Here is a 21,214-nt window from a genome sequence, read left to right on the forward strand (position 1 = left end):
GTGTGCATTGGGTAAAGAAGAAGCTAAGTACCTTGGATACATAGTGGGTCATGGAGAAATAAAACCCCAAATCAGTAAAGTGGAGGCAATTCAAACATGGCCAAAACCAGTTTCCAAGAAGCAAGTTAAAGCCTTCCTGGGAATCGTGGGATATTACAGGAGGTTCATCCCAAACTTCGCCACAATGGCGGCGCCTCTGACTGACCTGCTAAAAGGGACAAAATCAGTAATGGTTAAGTGGTCCGAAGAAACAGATTCAGCCTTCCAAGAAATGAAAGAGGCTTTATGTAAGCAACCCGTTCTAATGGCCCCAAACTTCAAGAAAGAGTTTATTCTTCAGACAGATGCCTCAGATGTTGGGGTGGGAGCAGTCCTTTCCCAAGAACTACATGGAGAGGAGCATCCTGTTCTCTATCTGAGTAGGAAGCTGTCCTCGTCTGAAAAGAACTACTCAGTCGTTGAAAAGGAGTGCTTGGCCATAAAATGGGCAGTCGACACATTACAGTACTATTTGCTGGGACGTAAATTTAGACTGATATCCGACCATGCCCCACTTAGGTGGATGAGGGAAACGAAGGGTAGAAATGCTAGGGTCACCCGTTGGTTCTTAGCCCTGCAGGACTTCTGTTTCCATGTGGAACATAGGGCCGGAAAGCTGCACGGTAATGCTGATGCCCTGTCAAGAATCCCTTGTCTAGTGGGAGAAAGTGCCAAGCCCCACGGCTTTAGGCAGAGGGGGGAGGTATGTAGCGTGGCTAAAGGATGTCTAATCGATGGGAGATATGTGTCTTATAGATGGCTTGTTGCTGTGATGTAACCATGGCTACCTATATGTGTTTCAGGACCTGTGGTGATGTCACAACCACATGTCTGGTCATGTGATTGGTTCTGGGTGTGGTTAGACATATAAAAGAAAGCCTAATGCTTAACACAGGTAGGTATGTGTGGAGGTGAAACCCTCCTGAGTGTGTTACGGCTTCAGGACTGAGCCGGATGAACTGGACACTTGTTTTTCTTTACCTGAACCAAAGGCTATTTGTTTTCTGTTGTTTGCCACATGGTTTATGAAGCAATAAACCCAGTGAACTTTAAAGGAACACGTCTCCTGAGTGTCAGCCGTCGCAGCTGAGTGAGTGAAATCCCTACAACGCGTACAAACGCTGTGTTTTTTAGACGCATGCGTTGTCGCATGCGGTTAAAAAAACGCCGCGTTTGTACGCGTTTACATGCGTTTTTTCCTGTGTTGGTACGCATGATGAGAAATTTCACAAGCTGGTTTTTGTTCATTCTGCTTCACAAAAATCGGAATAAAAAGCAATCAAAAATGTCACGTGCCCTAAAATGTTACCAATAAAAATGTCAACTCGTCCCGCAAAAAACAAGACCTCACATGACTCTGTGGACCAAAATATGGAAAAATTGTAGCTCTCAAAATGTGGTAATGCAAAAAATATTTTTTGGAATAAAAAGCGTCTTTCAGTGTGTGACAGCTGCCAATCATAAAAATCCGCTAGAAAACCGCTAGAAAAGTAAATCAAACCCCCCTTCATCACCCCCTTAGTTAGGGAAAAATTAAAATATTAAAAAAAATGTATTTATTTCCATTTTCCCGTTAGGGTTGGGGCTAGGGTTAAGGTACCTTCACACATAACGATATTGTTAACGATATCGTTGCTATTTGTGACGTAGCAACGATATCGTTAATGAAATCGCTATGTGTGACAGCGACCAACGATCAGGCCCCTGCTGGGAGATCGTTGGTCGCTGAATAAAGTCCAGAACTTTATTTCGTCGCTGGATCTCCCGTGGACATCGCTGGATCGGCGTGTGTGACACCGATCCAGCGATGTCTTCACTGGTAACCAGGGTAAACATCGGGTAACTAAGCGCAGGGCCGCGCTTAGTAACCCGATGTTTACCCTGGTTACCATGCTAAAAGTAAAAAAAAACAAACACTAGATACTTACCTACAGCTGTCTGTCCTCCAGCGCTGTGCTCTGCACTCCTCCTGTACTGGCTGTGAGCCGGAAAGCAGAGCGGTGACGTCACCGCTCTGCTTTCCGGCTCACAGCCAGTACAGGAGGAGAGCAGAGAAGCAGAGCGCAGCGCTGGAGGACAGACAGCGGTAGGTAAGTATCTAGTGTTTGTTTTTCTTTTACTTTTAGCATGGTAACCAGGGTAAACATCGGGTTACTAAGCGCGGCCCTGCGCTTAGTTACCCGATGTGTACCCTGGTTACCGGCATCGTTGGTCGCTGGAGAGCGGTCTGTGTGACAGCTCTCCAGCGACCAAACAGCGACGCTGCAGCGATCCGGATCGTTGTCGGTATCGCTGCAGCGTCGCTTAATGTGAAGGGGCCTTTAGGGTTTGGATCCCTTTATCACCTTGATGGTGGGGGGTTAGGGTTAGGGCTAGGGTTAGGGTTTGGATCCCTTTATCACCTTGATGGTGGGGGGTGGCTTATCAGTGTCTAGACTTGTTTTTCTCTATTGAAACGCATGCATTCAAAAACGCAACCAAACGCGTGTGCTTATAAACGCATGCGTTTACATAGACCGCAATGCTTTTTTTTTACGCAAACCGTGCGCAATCGAACGCATGCGTTTCCTGGCGGGAAATAGACGCCTCTAAAATTACTACATATTGCATTTCCGCGCCACGCCGCAAGCAACAAAAAGACGCATGCGTCGTCAAACGCGGCAAAACGTAAACAAAAAAACCGCATGCGTTTTTTAACGTTACATATAGAAAAACACGACGCATGCGTTTATATGCGGTACAAACGCTGCGGCAAAAAACGCAAATGTGAAACCAGCCTTAGTGAGGCATTCTGCTTTTTCTTTTTTTTCTTTTACATTTTAACTTTTATGAATAAAAGCTATTTTTTATTAATGGATCTCTTCATTCTCCCTTTGTACTTTCAATGGGATGTGTGTAATATTTATTGAAGTGTAGTGCCATAATTTAAGATATTTTGGACATCGTCTTGATAAGTAGTCTTAAACATTGTTGTTTTTATATTTTTGAATGGCTGATGTTTGCCTATTATATCAGATCCTACAGCTTATTGTCTGCTAGCTTTGTAATACAGTGATGAAGGGTCATTGAACAATCGATGTGAGATGCGTCTGCAGTGCAGTTTAGCACAACCTCCACCAGGGGGTGCTGGTGAGGGAAGGGAGGTTGCACACTCACAGCGTAACAACACTGAGCAGCCGCACAGGTGTCACAGGTAACGAAAGAGTGGTCAGACGAGCAGAGTCAGAAACTGTCAGGAGCAGAGGTACCAGAGGTCATAGCAATACACGAAGTCAGAGGCAAGCCAAAAGTCAGAGCCAAATGGGAGAGCGGTATCCAAAACGTGAGACGTAAGACAGTCGGGGTACAAGCCAGAAGTCAAAGCCGGTCAGGGAACGAGGTATCAGAGACGGAAAGCAGGAGGCGGGGTTCAGAGAGCAGGCCGAGTCATACTCTGTAAGGAAAACCACCAGATGAACACTAAGTCAGGAATAGGGAACGGGTCTCACACAAATACGGGAAGTCAGAGGCAGAAGGATCACCAGGGTATACGGATCAGCTACTCTAGCCTGGAAGCATGAACTATCACTGACCCTGGCCAGCAGACTGCAGAGGACTGAAAAAGCCCAGAGAGCTCCAAACGAGGCAGAGGGGGTTAACCCCCGCATGACCAGTCCAGAGAGAAGAAGGCCGAAAACAAACTCCAGACTGGATCATGACACTAGGTATGCATAATATGTTGATTGACCATAGTGTGGGTCCTGAGGCTTGTTAACTTTCAAAAGAGGGAAGAAAAAACTATGCAAATTGATTAACTGGCATTGTTTGAATATTTAATTTCATCACACCTTCCTCTTGACCCCTGGATGATAGCTTGAAGGGCAACAGTTGTGAACTGTATAAGGTGGTGTGACTGACGAGGGAGACTCCATTTTGGATTTATTAATTCAGGTCCCATAAATTATCCCAAGATCTCCCTTCACAGCAGGGTTGTGGCCCCCCACCCTTTGGATAAGTACACAAATCCCAAGAGAACAGAACTTTTCCCAAATGGCCAGAGAATTAGAGGCCACGTGTTAATGAAGGCGAGGAGGAGCTGAGCTAGGACCCCTGCTGTCTTTTATGCAAGTCGGCCAACATTATTATTATTTATTTATTTGGCACCATTAATTCCATGGTGCTGTACATGAGAAAGAGGTTACGTACAGAGTTATAGCTATCGTATACAGTAAAAAAATTTACAATGACAGACTGGTACAGAGGGGAGAGGACCGTGTCCTTGCGGACTTACATTCTACGGGAAAGCTCTAGACGGGGCATCACAGACATCTAGAGATGAATAATGAAAGTTCCGTGCATCTCAGGGTTGAGTCCAATATACCACCAGAACTCTGGGAGCCCTCCGCACACACCTCTGTGTCTCACCTTTCTCTAGCAGTTCCGGACACCGAGCTATCGAGACTGGCTCTCCAGACCCACTTAGCCGACTCAAGTTTGGACTCTCCATATCAGTCCAGCCCCAACGAACCCGTTGAGACGTCAATTCTCCCATTTTGACTTCCCACTAGGAAATTGTGACCTACGCTAGATATTGGGAATTATTTCAGCTAAGAGGTCAAGGGAGGAGGTTTCAGACCAACCCAGAGGGGCGGTGATGAATATGGGAGTGGGCGAGCTAGGGGTTAAAAGCTAGCCACACACCTTTAGCCTTTGTCATTGTTCTGCCATGGAAGCCAGGTCACGTCACGTGTGAACATGGACCAGAAACTAAGAAGGTGCCTGTGGATACGAGAGCTTCCCTTCATCCACAAGTTATAAGGAACAGTAATGTGACAAATACAGCTAACTGCGAGCCCCATACCTTACCCTACTTTTATCTGTACTTCTGGCTGTAATATCCGTATAATACTCTGTATATATTTGTACTATCTAGTGGCCCTTTCGGCAATTAAAATATCAATTAATTTTGGGCTGCTCTTTTATATCGAAACCTGATTTCCCACATCCATGAGTCCGGCTAGTACTTATACCAGGGGTGTCAAACTGCATTCCTCGAGGGCTGCAAACAGGTCATGTTTTCAGGATTTCCTTGTACTGCACAGGTGATAATTTAATCACCAACTCATTATTTGTGTAGGTGATTAAATTATCACCTGTGCAGTACAAGGAAATCCTGAAAACATGACCTGTTTGCAGCCCTCGAGGAATGCAGTTTGACACCCCTGACTTATACGATACCTGGGGTTGGTTTCTTACCCAATATAAGCTTGTCAATGGACTGGGCTTATATCTAACGAGGAACTGGTGGCAGCATACCATTCTGGTGTTATTGGGAGATCCAAGCAGTGACGAACCGGAGGTTTACATATATTCCCGGCCTGGGACTGGTGATATATATAGCCCTCACTGCAGAGTGCCCAGATAACTAGCATGTGACAGGGCAGCCTCTCCGGCGACTACTTATCCTAGGTGCAATTCCCTGACTGACCTGAGGGTAAGGGAGGTGCCAGAGAGCTGTGACTGTGTAAGCTCCATCACAGATTGGTGACGGTGGGGGGATATCCGTATCCCCCGGCTCTCATGTGTTTTCCTTACAGGTGGATATGCCTCTGTAACAAGAGATCTAAAGAACCAAAGTCTTTTTACAAAACTACTGAGAGAAGCCAGGATGTTACCCTCCGGTCACCTGGCCTTGTACCTCAATGGACTGTCATCTTCCTATGCTAGTTGTTACCTACTCTCTGTGTGCCACAGGTGGTGTAGTCATCCCTGGAAGATCTGAAGTCACAGCTGCTATTATCCCGGTGGGTCAGCAGAAGGGTGAGACTGTAACGTGCACCATCTGGGGTACTGTGCTGGGACTGTTCTATGTGTTATCTGCCTGTTTTGTGGTTCAATGAAATTGTCACACTCAGACATGGGTAAGTCCGCTGGACGACACAGCATACAAATAAGATGGGATGGAGATGGGTAAAGGAAGGCCCTAAATGTAGAGAGCAAGGGATTGGACAAAAACCTGAGCCTGTCTATAAACTCCCCTAATGCCCTATGCGAGTCCTTCCCCCTGCCGCTGTCACATGTCTAGTCCCTGATTGTCTCCTCAATGCACCCTGTCTAATGCACTGGCTGGCAAGGATGCTAGCCTCACCACTGCAGATGGTAAAACATGGGAAGAGACAAACACGTGACAGACAAAGAAAATGGGACAAAATACTTCGCTTCAGGCTCTGCTGCCAAGCTCCACAACAGCATAGAAACAGCACCAGGAATCTGAGCTCTCAATACAGCAGCAACACCACCAATACAAGATTGCTCCTCACTCCAGGCTGGTCTGCATAGAATAACTATTACCGATGATCAGCTCATGGGTCATGTGACTAGTTAGAGGATGGTGGGAGTGGTCACCACCATCAGCTGATCAGCCGAAAGAAGCTGCCAGCAAAATACTGACGTTAATTCTAGCTGGACCAAAAGGAAAAAACAACATTTAAAATTACAGCAGAACCAGACCTGCAACGAATCCAATAATGAATCATGACAGTACCTCCCTTTCAACGAGGGGCCTCTTGACCCTTAAGACCGGACTTCACTGGAACTGACGTACGGTAAGGATGCTTCAACCCACTAATATACATGTCTGTAGTCACCTGGTCCTCAAGGTCATGGTAACTGCAGCCCGATGATGACGGAAATAATGTAGGCTCCGGAGGCGCACCAAATCTCTGGAGTGATGACCTGTGATGTACCTGCATCACTGTGGGTAGCTCCAGCTGGAAGGTCCTAGGGCTGAGAATGTCCGACACTCGATACTGCCCGATAACCCTAGAACTCCAGGTCTCAGATGAGTACTTCCACCTGATGTATCTAGTTGACACCCACACGTACTTATTCACACACAGGTCTGGACCTGAACATTTATTACCACGTGTACGTTGGGCACAAGATGGTACTCTCATTGAGGGACAGACAGCAGAGTCGTCCCCCCGTGTCACCAAACTCATACCCTCAGGATACTCAGAGGGAATCACAACCCTCCCCTGACCACTCTTCCTGGGAGGACACCAAGACTCCGAGTTTACCTGGGGTGTGGATTGGCTCAGCTTCAGCGCCAGTTTCTCCACTACAGGCCTCTGATCCGTTATACTGTGCACACAACGTTCTGGACACGCACTGTCATCCCTCAGGTACCAAGTGGCACAGAGCTGTGCAATGGCGTCAGTGTGCCGAGCTGGTAGGTACCTGTCCTTTTACAACCCCTGATAATGTCAGACAGCCTGCCAATCACAGTAATGCCACCGAGTATCATCAAACATATTGGCTCATCCCTAATCAGATCCTGTCACATGGATCCTATGGAACGCCCGCCAGGGCCATGGAGTAACCGGTACCAGGTCTGGTATTCACAGGGGGATGTCACGGTGGTGGTGACCCGATCCATGGCCCTGGGCACCCATGTTAAAGGGAATGTCCTTAAAGGGATTTTGAATAAAGTTCGTGTTCGTGACGCCACCTGTGGTATTCGGTCAGTGGGGACCGACTCTGCCTAAACGGGTCCTCTGGGGTGATGTTATGGCAGCTGAGATGGTATAACTTCCCACCGGTGAAGTAGGTCCCCAGGGATCCCGGTGTATAGATGAAGATGGTGAATAGTGCAGTAAAGAAAAGAGGACACAGGTTTGCAGTCTCTTTACCTGATTTACTGAAGCTTCAGGCAGCCACAGTCCAGGGCACCAGATCACAGGTACAGGAAGGGTCCGGCCGGCTTGGAAGCAAATTCAGAGTCCCCTTTTTCAGGTGGAGTTACAAGCTTTCGTATTAGCGTGGTGGTGTTGTAGTCCCTTACGGCCTATGGCTTCTGGCAAGGTCCTCACAGTTCTCTCTGTCCTCCATGAAGGTTAGGACACAAACCCGTATGACAGGTGACTCGAGCCTTTTTACAGGGCCTCTATCACGACCCGGACTCTATGTGTCACTGTGCCTCCTGGGTATTAGGGCAGACAGGTGATGTGTAATCCAGCTGTCCTGTCGGTTTCTGCTGTAAGTCTTAAGAGTCCCTCACAACCTCGGTCTTCCGGTGTTAAATATTAATTATTATTCTTATTCTCAATTCTGTACTGAACACATTGCTTCTCGCTGACATTACAAAAAGCTATTTATGTATATATAGCTCAAGAGTATAAGTGAACACCATATAGAGAGAACACGTGGTCTGTGGGATACATTTATAATCACAGCTCTTAGGAGGGGGGAGGGCTGTCACATGGATCCTGTATCACATCGGATCCTGACACCAGGATCCTGTATCACATCGGATCCTGTATCACATCAGATCCTGTCACCTGGATCCTGCATCACATCAGATCCTGTCACCTGGATCCTGTATCACATCGGATCCTGTATCACATCAGATCCTGTCACCTGGATCCTGCATCACATCAGATCCTGTCACCTGGATCCTGTATCACATCGGATCCTGTATCACATCAGATCCTGTCACCTGGATCCTGCATCACATCAGATCCTGTCACCTGGATCCTGCATCACATCAGATCCTGTCACCTGGATCCTGTATCACATCGGATCCTGACACCTGGATCCTGTATCACATTGGATCCTGTATCACATCGGATCCTGTCACATGGATCCTATATCAAATCGGATCCTGTCACATGGATCCTGTATCACATCGAATCCTGTCACATAGATCAGGTTTCACATCAGATCCTGTCACATGGATCCTATATCAAATCGGATCCTGTCACATGGATCCTGTATCACATCGAATCCTGTCACATAGATCTGGTTTCACATCAGATCCTGTCACATGGATCCTGCATCACATCAGATCCTGTCACCTGGATCCTGTATCACATTGGATCCTGTATCACATCGGATCCTGTCACATGGATCCTATATCACATCGGATCCTGTCACATGGATCCTGTATCGCATCGAATATTGTCACATAGATCTGGTTTCACATCGGATCCTGTCACATAGATCCAGTATCACATCGGATCCTGTCACATAGATCCGGTATCACATCAGATCCTGTCACATAGATCCAGTATCACATCGGATCCTGTCACATAGATCCGGTATGACATTGGATCCTGTCATATAGATCCGGTATCACACTGGATCCTGTCCCATAGATCCGGTATCACATCGGATCCTGTCACAGATCCGGTATCACGTTGCCATTGTCCTATATATATTGGTAATTTGGTCAGCGGTACATTATTCAGGGGTCTGAGGGTAATTTGGTCAGCGGTACATTATTCAGGGGTCTGAGGGTAATTTGGTCAGCGGTGCATTATTCAGGGGTCTGAGGGTAATTTGGTCAGCGGTACATTATTCAGGGGTCTGAGGGTAATTTGGTCACCGGTACATTATTCAGGGGTCTGGGGGTAATTTGGTCAGCGGTACACTATTCAGGGGTCTGGGGGTAATTTGGTCAGCGGTACATTATTCAGGGGTCTGGGGGTAATTTGGTCAGCGGTACACTATTCAGGGGTCTGAGGGTAATTTGGTCAGCGGTACATTATTCAGGGGTCTGAGGGTAATTTGGTCAGCGGTACATTATTCAGGGGTCTGAGGGTAATTTGGTCACCGGTACATTATTCAGGGGTCTGGGGGTGATTTGGTCAGCGGTACACTATTCAGGGGTCTCGGGGTAATTTGGTCAGCGGTACATTATTCAGGGGTCTGAGGGTAATTTGGTCACCGGTACATTATTCAGGGGTCTGGGGGTGATTTGGTCAGCGGTACATTATTCAGGGGTCTGAGGGTAATTTGGTCAGCGGTACACTATTCAGGGGTCTGAGGGTAATTTGGTCAGCGGTACATTATTCAGGGGTCTGAGGGTAATTTGGTCAGCGGTACACTATTCAGGGGTCTGAGGGTAATTTGGTCAGCGGTACATTATTCAGGGGTCTGAGGGTAATTTGGTCAGCGGTACACTATTCAGGGGTCTGAGGGTAATTTGGTCAGCGGTACATTATTCAGGGGTCTGAGGGTAATTTGGTCAGCGGTACACTATTCAGGGGTCTGGGGGTAATTTGGTCAGCGGTACACTATTCAGGGGTCTGAGGGTAATTTGGTCAGCGGTACACTATTCAGGGGTCTGAGGGTAATTTGGTCACCGGTACATTATTCAGGGGTCTGGGGGTGATTTGGTCAGCGGTACATTATTCAGGGGTCTGGGGGTAATTTGGTCAGCGGTACATTATTCAGGGGTCTGAGGGTAATTTGGTCAGCGGTACATTATTCAGGGGTCTGGGGGTAATTTGGTCAGCGGTACATTATTCAGGGGTCTGAGGGTAATTTGGTCACCGGTACATTATTCAGGGGTCTGAGGGTAATTTGGTCAGCGGTACATTATTCAGGGGTCTGGGGGTAATTTGGTCAGCGGTACACTATTCAGGGGTCTCGGGGTAATTTGGTCAGCGGTACATTATTCAGGGGTCTGAGGGTAATTTGGTCAGCGGTACATTATTCAGGGGTCTGGGGGTAATTTGGTCAGCGGTACATTATTCAAGGGTGTGAGGGTAATTTGGTCAGCGGTACATTATTCAGGGGTCTGGGGGTAATTTGGTCAGCGGTACATTATTCAGGGGTCTGAGGGTAATTTGGTCAGCGGTACACTATTCAGGGGTCTGAGGGTAATTTGGTCAGCGGTACATTATTCAGGGGTCTGAGGGTAATTTGGTCAGCGGTACATTATTCAGGGGTCTGAGGGTAATTTGGTCAGCGGTACACTATTCAGGGGTCTGAGGGTAATTTGGTCAGCGGTACATTATTCAGGGGTCTGAGGGTAATTTGGTCAGCGGTACATTATTCAGGGGTCTCGGGGTAATTTGGTCAGCGGTACATTATTCAGGGGTCTGAGGGTAATTTGGTCAGCGGTACATTATTCAGGGGTCTGAGGGTAATTTGGTCAGCGGTACACTATTCAGGGGTCTGGGGGTAATTTGGTCAGCGGTACATTATTCAGGGGTCTGGGGGTAATTTGGTCAGCGGTACACTATTCAGGGGTCTGGGGGTAATTTGGTCAGCGGTACACTATTCAGGGGTCTCGGGGTAATTTGGTCAGCGGTACATTATTCAGGGGTCTGAGGGTAATTTGGTCAGCGGTACATTATTCAGGGGTCTGAGGGTAATTTGGTCAGCGGTACACTATTCAGGGGTCTGGGGGTAATTTGGTCAGCGGTACATTATTCAGGGGTCTGAGGGTAATTTGGTCAGCGGTACATTATTCAGGGGTCTGGGGGTAATTTGGTCAGCGGTACATTATTCAGGGGTCTGGGGGTAATTTGGTCAGCGGTACACTATTCAGGGGTCTCGGGGTAATTTGGTCAGCGGTACACTATTCAGGGGTCTGGGGGTAATTTGGTCAGCGGTACATTATTCAGGGGTCTGGGGGTAATTTGGTCAGCGGTACATTATTCAGGGGTCTGAGGGTAATTTGGTCAGCGGTACATTATTCAGGGGTCTGAGGGTAATTTGGTCAGCGGTACATTATTCAGGGGTCTGAGGGTAATTTGGTCAGAGGTACACTATTCAGGGGTCTGGGGGTAATTTGGTCAGCGGTACATTATTCAGGGGTCTGAGGGTAATTTGGTCAGCGGTACACTATTCAGGGGTCTGAGGGTAATTTGGTCAGAGGTACATTATTCAGGGGTCTGAGGGTAATTTGGTCACCAGTACATTATTCAGGGGTCTCGGGGTAATTTGGTCAGCGGTACATTATTCAGGGGTCTGAGGGTAATTTGGTCAGCGGTACATTATTCAGGGGTCTGAGGGTAATTTGGTCAGCGGTACACTATTCAGGGGTCTGAGGGTAATTTGGTCAGCGGTACATTATTCAGGGGTCTGGGGGTAATTTGGTCAGCGGTACATTATTCAGGGGTCTGAGGGTAATTTGGTCAGCGGTACATTATTCAGGGGTCTGAGGGTAATTTGGTCAGCGGTACATTATTCAGGGGTCTGGGGGTAATTTGGTCAGCGGTACATTATTCAGGGGTCTCGGGGTAATTTGGTCAGCGGTACATTATTCAGGGGTCTGAGGGTAATTTGGTCAGCGGTACACTATTCAGGGGTCTGGGGGTAATTTGGTCAGCGGTACACTATTCAGCGGTCTGAGGGTAATTTGGTCAGCGGTACATTATTCAGGGGTCTGAGGGTAATTTGGTCAGCGGTACATTATTCAGGGGTCTGAGGGTAATTTGGTCAGCGGTACACTATTCAGGGGTCTGAGGGTAATTTGGTCAGCGGTACATTATTCAGGGGTCTGAGGGTAATTTGGTCAGCGGTACATTATTCAGGGGTCTGAGGGTAATTTGGTCAGCGGTACATTATTCAGGGGTCTGAGGGTAATTTGGTCACCGGTACATTATTCAGGGGTCTGGGGGTAATTTGGTCAGCGGTACATTATTCAGGGGTCTGAGGGTAATTTGGTCAGCGGTACATTATTCAGGGGTCTGGGGGTGATTTGGTCAGCGGTACATTATTCAGGGGTCTGGGGGTAATTTGGTCAGCGGTACACTATTCAGGGGTCTGAGGGTAATTTGGTCACCGGTACATTATTCAGGGGTCTGGGGGTAATTTGGTCAGCGGTACATTATTCAGGGGTCTGGGGGTAATTTGGTCAGCGGTACATTATTCAGGGGTCTGAGGGTAATTTGGTCAGCGGTACATTATTCAGGGGTCTGGGGATAATTTGGTCAGCGGTACATTATTCAGGGGTCTGGGGGTAATTTGGTCAGCGGTACATTATTCAGGGGTCTGAGGGTAATTTGGTCAGCGGTACATTATTCAGGGGTCTGAGGGTAATTTGGTCAGCGGTACATTATTCAGGGGTCTGAGGGTAATTTGGTCAGCGGTACATTATTCAGGGGTCTGAGGGTAATTTGGTCAGCGGTACACTATTCAGGGGTCTGAGGGTAATTTGGTCAGCGGTACACTATTCAGGGGTCTGAGGGTAATTTGGTCAGCGGTACATTATTCAGGGGTCTGGGGGTAATTTGGTCAGCGGTACATTATTCAGGGGTCTGAGGGTAATTTGGTCAGCGGTACATTATTCAGGGGTCTGAGGGTAATTTGGTCAGCGGTGCATTATTCAGGGGTCTGGGGGTAATTTGGTCAGCGGTGCATTATTCAGGGGTCTGGGGGTAATTTGGTCAGCGGTACATTATTCAGGGGTCTGGGGGTAATTTGGTCAGCGGTACATTATTCAGGGGTCTGAGGGTAATTTGGTCAGCGGTACACTATTCAGGGGTCTGAGGGTAATTTGGTCAGCGGTACATTATTCAGGGGTCTGGGGGTAATTTGGTCAGCGGTACATTATTCAGGGGTCTGAGGGTAATTTGGTCAGCGGTACATTATTCAGGGGTCTGAGGGTAATTTGGTCAGCGGTACATTATTCAGGGGTCTCGGGGTAATTTGGTCAGCGGTACATTATTCAGGGGTCTGAGGGTAATTTGGTCAGCGGTACACTATTCAGGGGTCTGGGGGTAATTTGGTCAGCGGTACATTATTCAGGGGTCTGAGGGTAATTTGGTCAGCGGTACATTATTCAGGGGTCTGAGGGTAATTTGGTCAGTGGTACATTATTCAGGGGTCTGAGGGTAATTTGGTCAGCGGTACATTATTCAGGGGTCTGAGGGTAATTTGGTCAGCGGTACATTATTCAGGGGTCTGGGGGTAATTTGGTCAGCGGTACATTATTCAGGGGTCTGAGGGTAATTTGGTCACCGGTACATTATTCAGGGGTCTGAGGGTAATTTGGTCAGCGGTACATTATTCAGGGGTCTGAGGGTAATTTGGTCAGCGGTACATTATTCAGGGGTCTGAGGGTAATTTGGTCAGCGGTACATTATTCAGGGGTCTGAGGGTAATTTGGTCAGCGGTACATTATTCAGGGGTCTCGGGGTAATTTGGTCAGCGGTACATTATTCAGGGGTCTGGGGGTAATTTGGTCAGCGGTACATTATTCAGGGGTCTGAGGGTAATTTGGTCAGCGGTACATTATTCAGGGGTCTGAGGGTAATTTGGTCACCGGTACATTATTCAGGGGTCTGAGGGTAATTTGGTCACCGGTACATTATTCAGGGGTCTGGGGGTGATTTGGTCAGCGGTACACTATTCAGGGGTCTCGGGGTAATTTGGTCAGCGGTACATTATTCAGGGGTCTGAGGGTAATTTGGTCAGCGGTACATTATTCAGGGGTCTGAGGGTAATTTGGTCACCGGTACATTATTCAGGGGTCTCGGGGTAATTTGGTCAGCGGTACATTATTCAGGGGTCTGAGGGTAATTTGGTCACCGGTACACTATTCAGGGGTCTGAGGGTAATTTGGTCAGCGGTACACTATTCAGGGGTCTGAGGGTAATTTGGTCAGCGGTACATTATTCAGGGGTCTGGGGGTAATTTGGTCAGCGGTACACTATTCAGGGGTCTGAGGGTAATTTGGTCAGCGGTACACTATTCAGGGGTCTGAGGGTAATTTGGTCAGCGGTACACTATTCAGGGGTCTGAGGGTAATTTGGTCAGCGGTACATTATTCAGGGGTCTGAGGGTAATTTGGTCACCGGTACATTATTCAGGGGTCTGGGGGTAATTTGGTCAGCGGTACATTATTCAGGGGTCTGGGGGTAATTTGGTCAGCGGTACATTATTCAGGGGTCTGAGGGTAATTTGGTCAGCGGTACATTATTCAGGGGTCTGGGGGTAATTTGGTCAGCGGTACATTATTCAGGGGTCTGAGGGTAATTTGGTCAGCGGTACATTATTCAGGGGTCTGGGGGTAATTTGGTCAGCGGTACATTATTCAGGGGTCTGGGGGTAATTTGGTCAGCGGTACATTATTCAGGGGTCTCTGGGTAATTTGGTCAGCGGTACATTATTCAGGGGTCTGAGGGTAATTTGGTCAGCGGTACATTATTCAGGGGTCTGAGGGTAATTTGGTCACCGGTACATTATTCAGGGGTCTCTGGGTAATTTGGTCAGCGGTACATTATTCAGGGGTCTGGGGGTAATTTGGTCACCGGTACATTATTCAGGGGTCTCTGGGTAATTTGGTCAGCGGTACATTATTCAGGGGTCTGGGGGTAATTTGGTCAGCGGTACATTATTCAGGGGTCTCTGGGTAATTTGGTCAGCGGTACATTATTCAGGGGTCTGAAGGTAATTTGGTCAGCGGTACATTATTCAGGGGTCTGAGGGTAATTTGGTCACCGGTACATTATTCAGGGGTCGGAGGGTAATTTGGTCAGCGGTACACTATTCAGGGGTCTGAGGGTAATTTGGTCAGCGGTACATTATTCAGGGGTCTGAGGGTAATTTGGTCAGCGGTACATTATTCAGGGGTCTGAAGGTAATTTGGTCAGCGGTACATTATTCAGGGGTCTGAAGGTAATTTGGTCAGCGGTACATTATTCAGGGGTCTGAGGGTAATTTGGTCACCGGTACATTATTCAGGGGTCTGAGGGTAATTTGGTCACCGGTACATTATTCAGGGGTCTCGGGGTAATTTGGTCAGCGGTACACTATTCAGGGGTCTGAGGGTAATTTGGTCAGCGGTACACTATTCAGGGGTCTGGGGGTAATTTGGTCACCGGTACATTATTCAGGGGTCTGGGGGTAATTTGGTCAGCGGTACACTATTCAGGGGTCTGGGGGTAATTTGGTCAGCGGTACATTATTCAGGGGTCTGAGGGTAATTTGGTCACCGGTACATTATTCAGGGGTCTGAGGGTAATTTGGTCAGCGGTACATTATTCAGGGGTCTGAGGGTAATTTGGTCAGCGGTACATTATTCAGGGGTCTCGGGGTAATTTGGTCAGCGGTACACTATTCAGGGGTCTGGGGGTAATTTGGTCAGCGGTACACTATTCAGGGGTCTGAGGGTAATTTGGTCAGCGGTACATTATTCAGGGGTCTGAGGGTAATTTGGTCACCGGTACATTATTCAGGGGTCTCGGGGTAATTTGGTCAGCGGTACATTATTCAGGGGTCTGGGGGTAATTTGGTCAGCGGTACATTATTCAGGGGTCTGGGGGTAATTTGGTCAGAGGTACATTATTCAGGGGTCTGAGGGTAATTTGGTCAGCGGTACATTATTCAGGGGTCTGAGGGTAATTTGGTCACCGGTACATTATTCAGGGGTCTGGGGGTAATTTGGTCAGCGGTACACTATTCAGGGGTCTGAGGGTAATTTGGTCAGCGGTACATTATTCAGGGGTCTGAGGGTAATTTGGTCACCGGTACATTATTCAGGGGTCTCGGGGTAATTTGGTCAGCGGTACATTATTCAGGGGTCTGGGGGTAATTTGGTCAGCGGTACATTATTCAGGGGTCTGGGGGTAATTTGGTCAGAGGTACATTATTCAGGGGTCTGAGGGTAATTTGGTCAGCGGTACATTATTCAGGGGTCTGAGGGTAATTTGGTCAGCGGTACATTATTCAGGGGTCTGAGGGTAATTTGGTCAGCGGTACATTATTCAGGGGTCTGAGGGTAATTTGGTCAGCGGTACATTATTCAGGGGTTCTTAGGGTAATTTGGTCACCGGTACATTATTCAGGGGTCTGAGGGTAATTTGGTCAGCGGTACATTATTCAGGGGTCTGAGGGTAATTTGGTCACCGGTACATTATTCAGGGGTCTGAGGGTAATTTGGTCAGCGGTACATTATTCAGGGGTCTGAGGGTAATTTGGTCACCGGTACATTATTCAGGGGTCTGAGGGTAATTTGGTCACCGGTACACTATTCAGGGGTCTGAGGGTAATTTGGTCAGCGGTACATTATTCAGGGGTCTGAGGGTAATTTGGTCACCGGTACATTATTCAGGGGTCTCGGGGTAATTTGGTCAGCGGTACATTATTCAGGGGTCTGGGGGTAATTTGGTCAGCGGTACATTATTCAGGGGTCTGGGGGTAATTTGGTCAGCGGTACATTATTCAGGGGTCTGAGGGTAATTTGGTCAGCGGTACATTATTCAGGGGTCTGGGGGTAATTTGGTCACCGGTACATTATTCAGGGGTCTCGGGGTAATTTGGTCACCGGTACATTATTCAGGGGTCTGAGGGTAATTTGGTCAGCGGTACATTATTCAGGGGTCTGAGGGTAATTTGGTCACCGGTACATTATTCAGGGGTGTGAGGGTAATTTGGTCAGCGGTACATTATTCAGGGGTCTGAGGGTAATTTGGTCACCGGTACATTATTCAGGGGTCTAGGGGTAATTTGGTCAGCGGTACACTATTCAGGGGTGTGAGGGTAATTTGGTCAGCGGTACATTATTCAGGGGTCTGAGGGTAATTTGGTCAGCGGTACACTATTCAGGGGTCTGAGGGTAATTTGGTCAGCGGTACATTATTCAGGGGTCTGAGGGTAATTTGGTCAGCGGTACATTATTCAGGGGTCTGAGGGTAATTTGGTCAGCGGTACATTATTCAGGGGTCTGAGGGTAATTTGGTCACTGGTACATTATTCAGGGGTCTGAGGGTAATTTGGTCAGCGGTACATTATTCAGGGGTCTGAAGGTAATTTGGTCAGCGGTACATTATTCAGGGGTCTGAGGGTAATTTGGTCACCGGTACATTATTCAGGGGTCTGGGGGTAATTTGGTCAGCGGTACATTATTCAGGGGTCTGAGGGTAATTTGGTCACCGGTACATTATTCAGGGGTCTGGGGGTAATTTGGTCAGCGGTACACTATTCAGGGGTGTGAGGGTAATTTGGTCAGCGGTACATTATTCAGGGGTCTGAGGGTAATTTGGTCAGCGGTACACTATTCAGGGGTCTGAGGGTAATTTGGTCAGCGGTACATTATTCAGGGGTCTGAGGGTAATTTGGTCAGCGGTACATTATTCAGGGGTCTGAGGGTAATTTGGTCAGCGGTACATTATTCAGGGGTCTGAGGGTAATTTGGTCACTGGTACATTATTCAGGGGTCTGAGGGTAATTTGGTCAGCGGTACATTATTCAGGGGTCTGAAGGTAATTTGGTCAGCGGTACATTATTCAGGGGTCTGAGGGTAATTTGGTCACCGGTACATTATTCAGGGGTCTGGGGGTAATTTGGTCAGCGGTACACTATTCAGGGGTCTGAGGGTCTTCTCCTCAGAGAACAATGCTAGGTGCCTGGGATTCCTGCCATTGCTGAAGAGCCGAGCAGAGGGGGCTCCGCCGGACTGTGGGGGGCTGCGGAGACATGGCGGGGACAGCAGTAAATCCCTGAGCCGCAGCCAGGGGAGGCAATGACTTGCTCCATTAGTTCTGAGCCTGTAATGAGATGATGAGCTGCGGCCTTGTCCTCCATTCATCATCCTGCTTTCCTCCCTTTATCTGCTCTCCTCCTGCTGTCAGCGCCGGGTGTAAATCAGCCCCTCACCCGCGGCCCCGCCAAGGGTCAAGGGCCACAGTGATCATTGACAAATTAGGGGCCTGGTCCCGGCTCCACACAGTGTTCTCATTTACATATCAATGGTGGAGGGAGATAATTAATAATTAGACTCTTAACCTCTGCACACAGGGGGGAGTTTATCAGCGAGAGTTGTCCTGGAAATGATTAGATAATGGGATGTAGTGGAAACACTCAGCTGTAGTGTCGGCTGATACAATAGCCCCTCATTGTAGCCCCCCATCGTAGCCCCTCATCCGGCCCTGGAAATCAATCCACACATGAAATAAAAATATTGTCATTGTGAGCAGCGGAGGGAATCGCCTCATTATAGATTCATTGTTACCAGGACTATCGGCCACATCTGCCATTTCCATGTAAATTAGTAATTATGGACGATTATGAGCGAGGGTCCGTGTCGGAGATACAGAGGGTGAGATAGGAGCGGAGTCTGTACCAGCCATAGATATTAGGAGGATGACGTGAGGCGGCTTCACGATTACAACTCTAATAGCGAGGGTCAATAGCACATTGCAGCATTCTGGCGGAGGCGTCACCGGCCACATCACATTATCCAACAGACCATTACAACGGGCAACACTCGCTACTACCAGTCAGAAATCACCGGGCACCAGACACTAGAACCAGTCAGAAATCACCGGGCATCAGTCACTAGAACCAGTCAGAAATCACCGGGCACCAGTCACTAGAACCAGTCAGAAATCACCGGGCACCAGTCACTAGAACCAGTCAGAAATCACCGGGCACCAGTCACTAGAACCAGTCAGAAATCACCGGGCACCAGTCACTAGAACCAGTCAGAAATCACCGGGCAACAGTCACTAGAACCAGTCAGAAATCACCGGGCACCAGTCACTAGAACCAATCAGAAATCACCGGGCACCAGACACTAGAACCAGTCAGAAATCACCGGCACCAGTCACTAGAACCAGTCAGAAATCACCGGGCAACAGTCACTAGAACCAGTCAGAAATCACACCGGGCACCAGACACTAGAACCAGTCAGAAATCACCGGGCATCAGTCACTAGAACCAGTCAGAAATCACCGGGCAACAGTCACTAGAACCAGTCAGAAATCACCGGGCACCAGTCACTAGAACCAGTAAGAAATCACCAGGTAACAGTCGCTACAACCAGTCAGAAATCACCAGGCAACAGTCACTAGAACCAGTCAGAAATCACCGGGCACCAGTCGCTACAACCAGTCAGAAATCACCGGGCAACAGTCGCTACAACCAGTCAGAAATCACCGGGCACCAGTCACTAGAACCAGTCAGAAATCACCGGGCACCAGTCACTAGAACCAGTCAGAAATCACGAGCAACAGTCGCTACAAAACCAGTCAGAAATCACCGGGCAACAGTCGCTACAACCAGTCAGAAATAACCAGGTAACAGTCGCTACAACCAGTCAGAAATCACCAGGCAACAGTCGCTACAACCAGTCAGAAATCACCGGGCACCAGTCACTAGAACCAGTCAGAAATCACCAGGCACCAGGCACTAGAACCAGTCAGAAATCCCGAACAACAGTCGCTACAACCAGTCAGAAATCACCGGGCAACAGTCGCTACAACCAGTCAGAAATCACCGGGCTCCAGTCACTACAACCAGTCAGAAATCACCAGGCATCAGTCACTAGAACCAGTCAGAAATCACCGGGCACCAGTCACTAGAACCAGTCGGAAATCACCGGGCACCAGTCGCTACAACCAGTCAGAAATCACCAGGCACCAGTCACTAGAACCAGTCGGAAATCACCGGGCACCAGTCGCTACAACCAGTCAGAAATCACCAGGCAACAGTCGCTACAACCAGTCAGAAATCACCAGGTAACAGTCGCTACAACCAGTCAGAACTCATCAGGCAACAGTCACTACGACCAGTCAGAAATCACCAGGCAACATTCGCTACAACCAATCAGAAATCACCAGGTAACAGTCGCTACAACCAGTCAGAAATCACCAGGCAACAGTCGCTACGACCAGTCAGAAATCACCAGGCAACAGTCGCTACAACCAGTCAGAAATCACCAGGCAAGACTCGCTACAACCAGTCAGAAATCACCAGACAACACTCGCTACAACCAGTCAGAAATCACCAGGCACCAGTCGATACAAACAGTCAGAACTCACCAGGCAACAGTCGCTACGACCAGTCAGATATCACCAGGTAACAGTCGCTGCAACCAGTCTGAACTCACCAGGCAACAGTCGCTACAACCAGTCAGAAATCACTGGGCAACAATCACTACAACCAGTCAGAAATCACCAGGCACCAGTCACTAAAAACAGTCAGAAATCACCAGGCACCAGTCACTAGAACCAGTCAGAAATCACGGACTCCAGTCGCTACAACCAGTCAGAAATCACCGGGCACCAGTCGCTAAAACCAGTCAGAAATCACCAGGTAACAGTCGCTACAACCAGTCAGAAATCACGGACACCAGTCGCTACAACCAGTCAGAAATCACTGGGCAACAGTCGCTACAACCAGTCAGAAATCACCAGGCACCAGTCGCTAAAAACAGTCAGAAATCACCAGGCACCAGTCACTAGAACCAGTCAGAAATTACGGACACCAGTCGCTACAACCAGTCAGAAATCACCAGGTAACAGTCGCTACAACCAGTCAGAAATCACCGGGCACCAGAAGCTACAACCAGTCAGAAATCACCAGGTAACAGTCGCTACAACCAGTCAGAACTCACCAGGCAACAGTCGCTACGACCAGTCAGATATCACCAGGTAACAGTCGCTACGACCAGTCAGAT

The sequence above is a fragment of the Ranitomeya imitator genome, chromosome 7, assembly GCF_032444005.1.
Source record: "Ranitomeya imitator isolate aRanImi1 chromosome 7, aRanImi1.pri, whole genome shotgun sequence".
Classification (NCBI taxonomy): domain Eukaryota; kingdom Metazoa; phylum Chordata; class Amphibia; order Anura; family Dendrobatidae; genus Ranitomeya; species Ranitomeya imitator.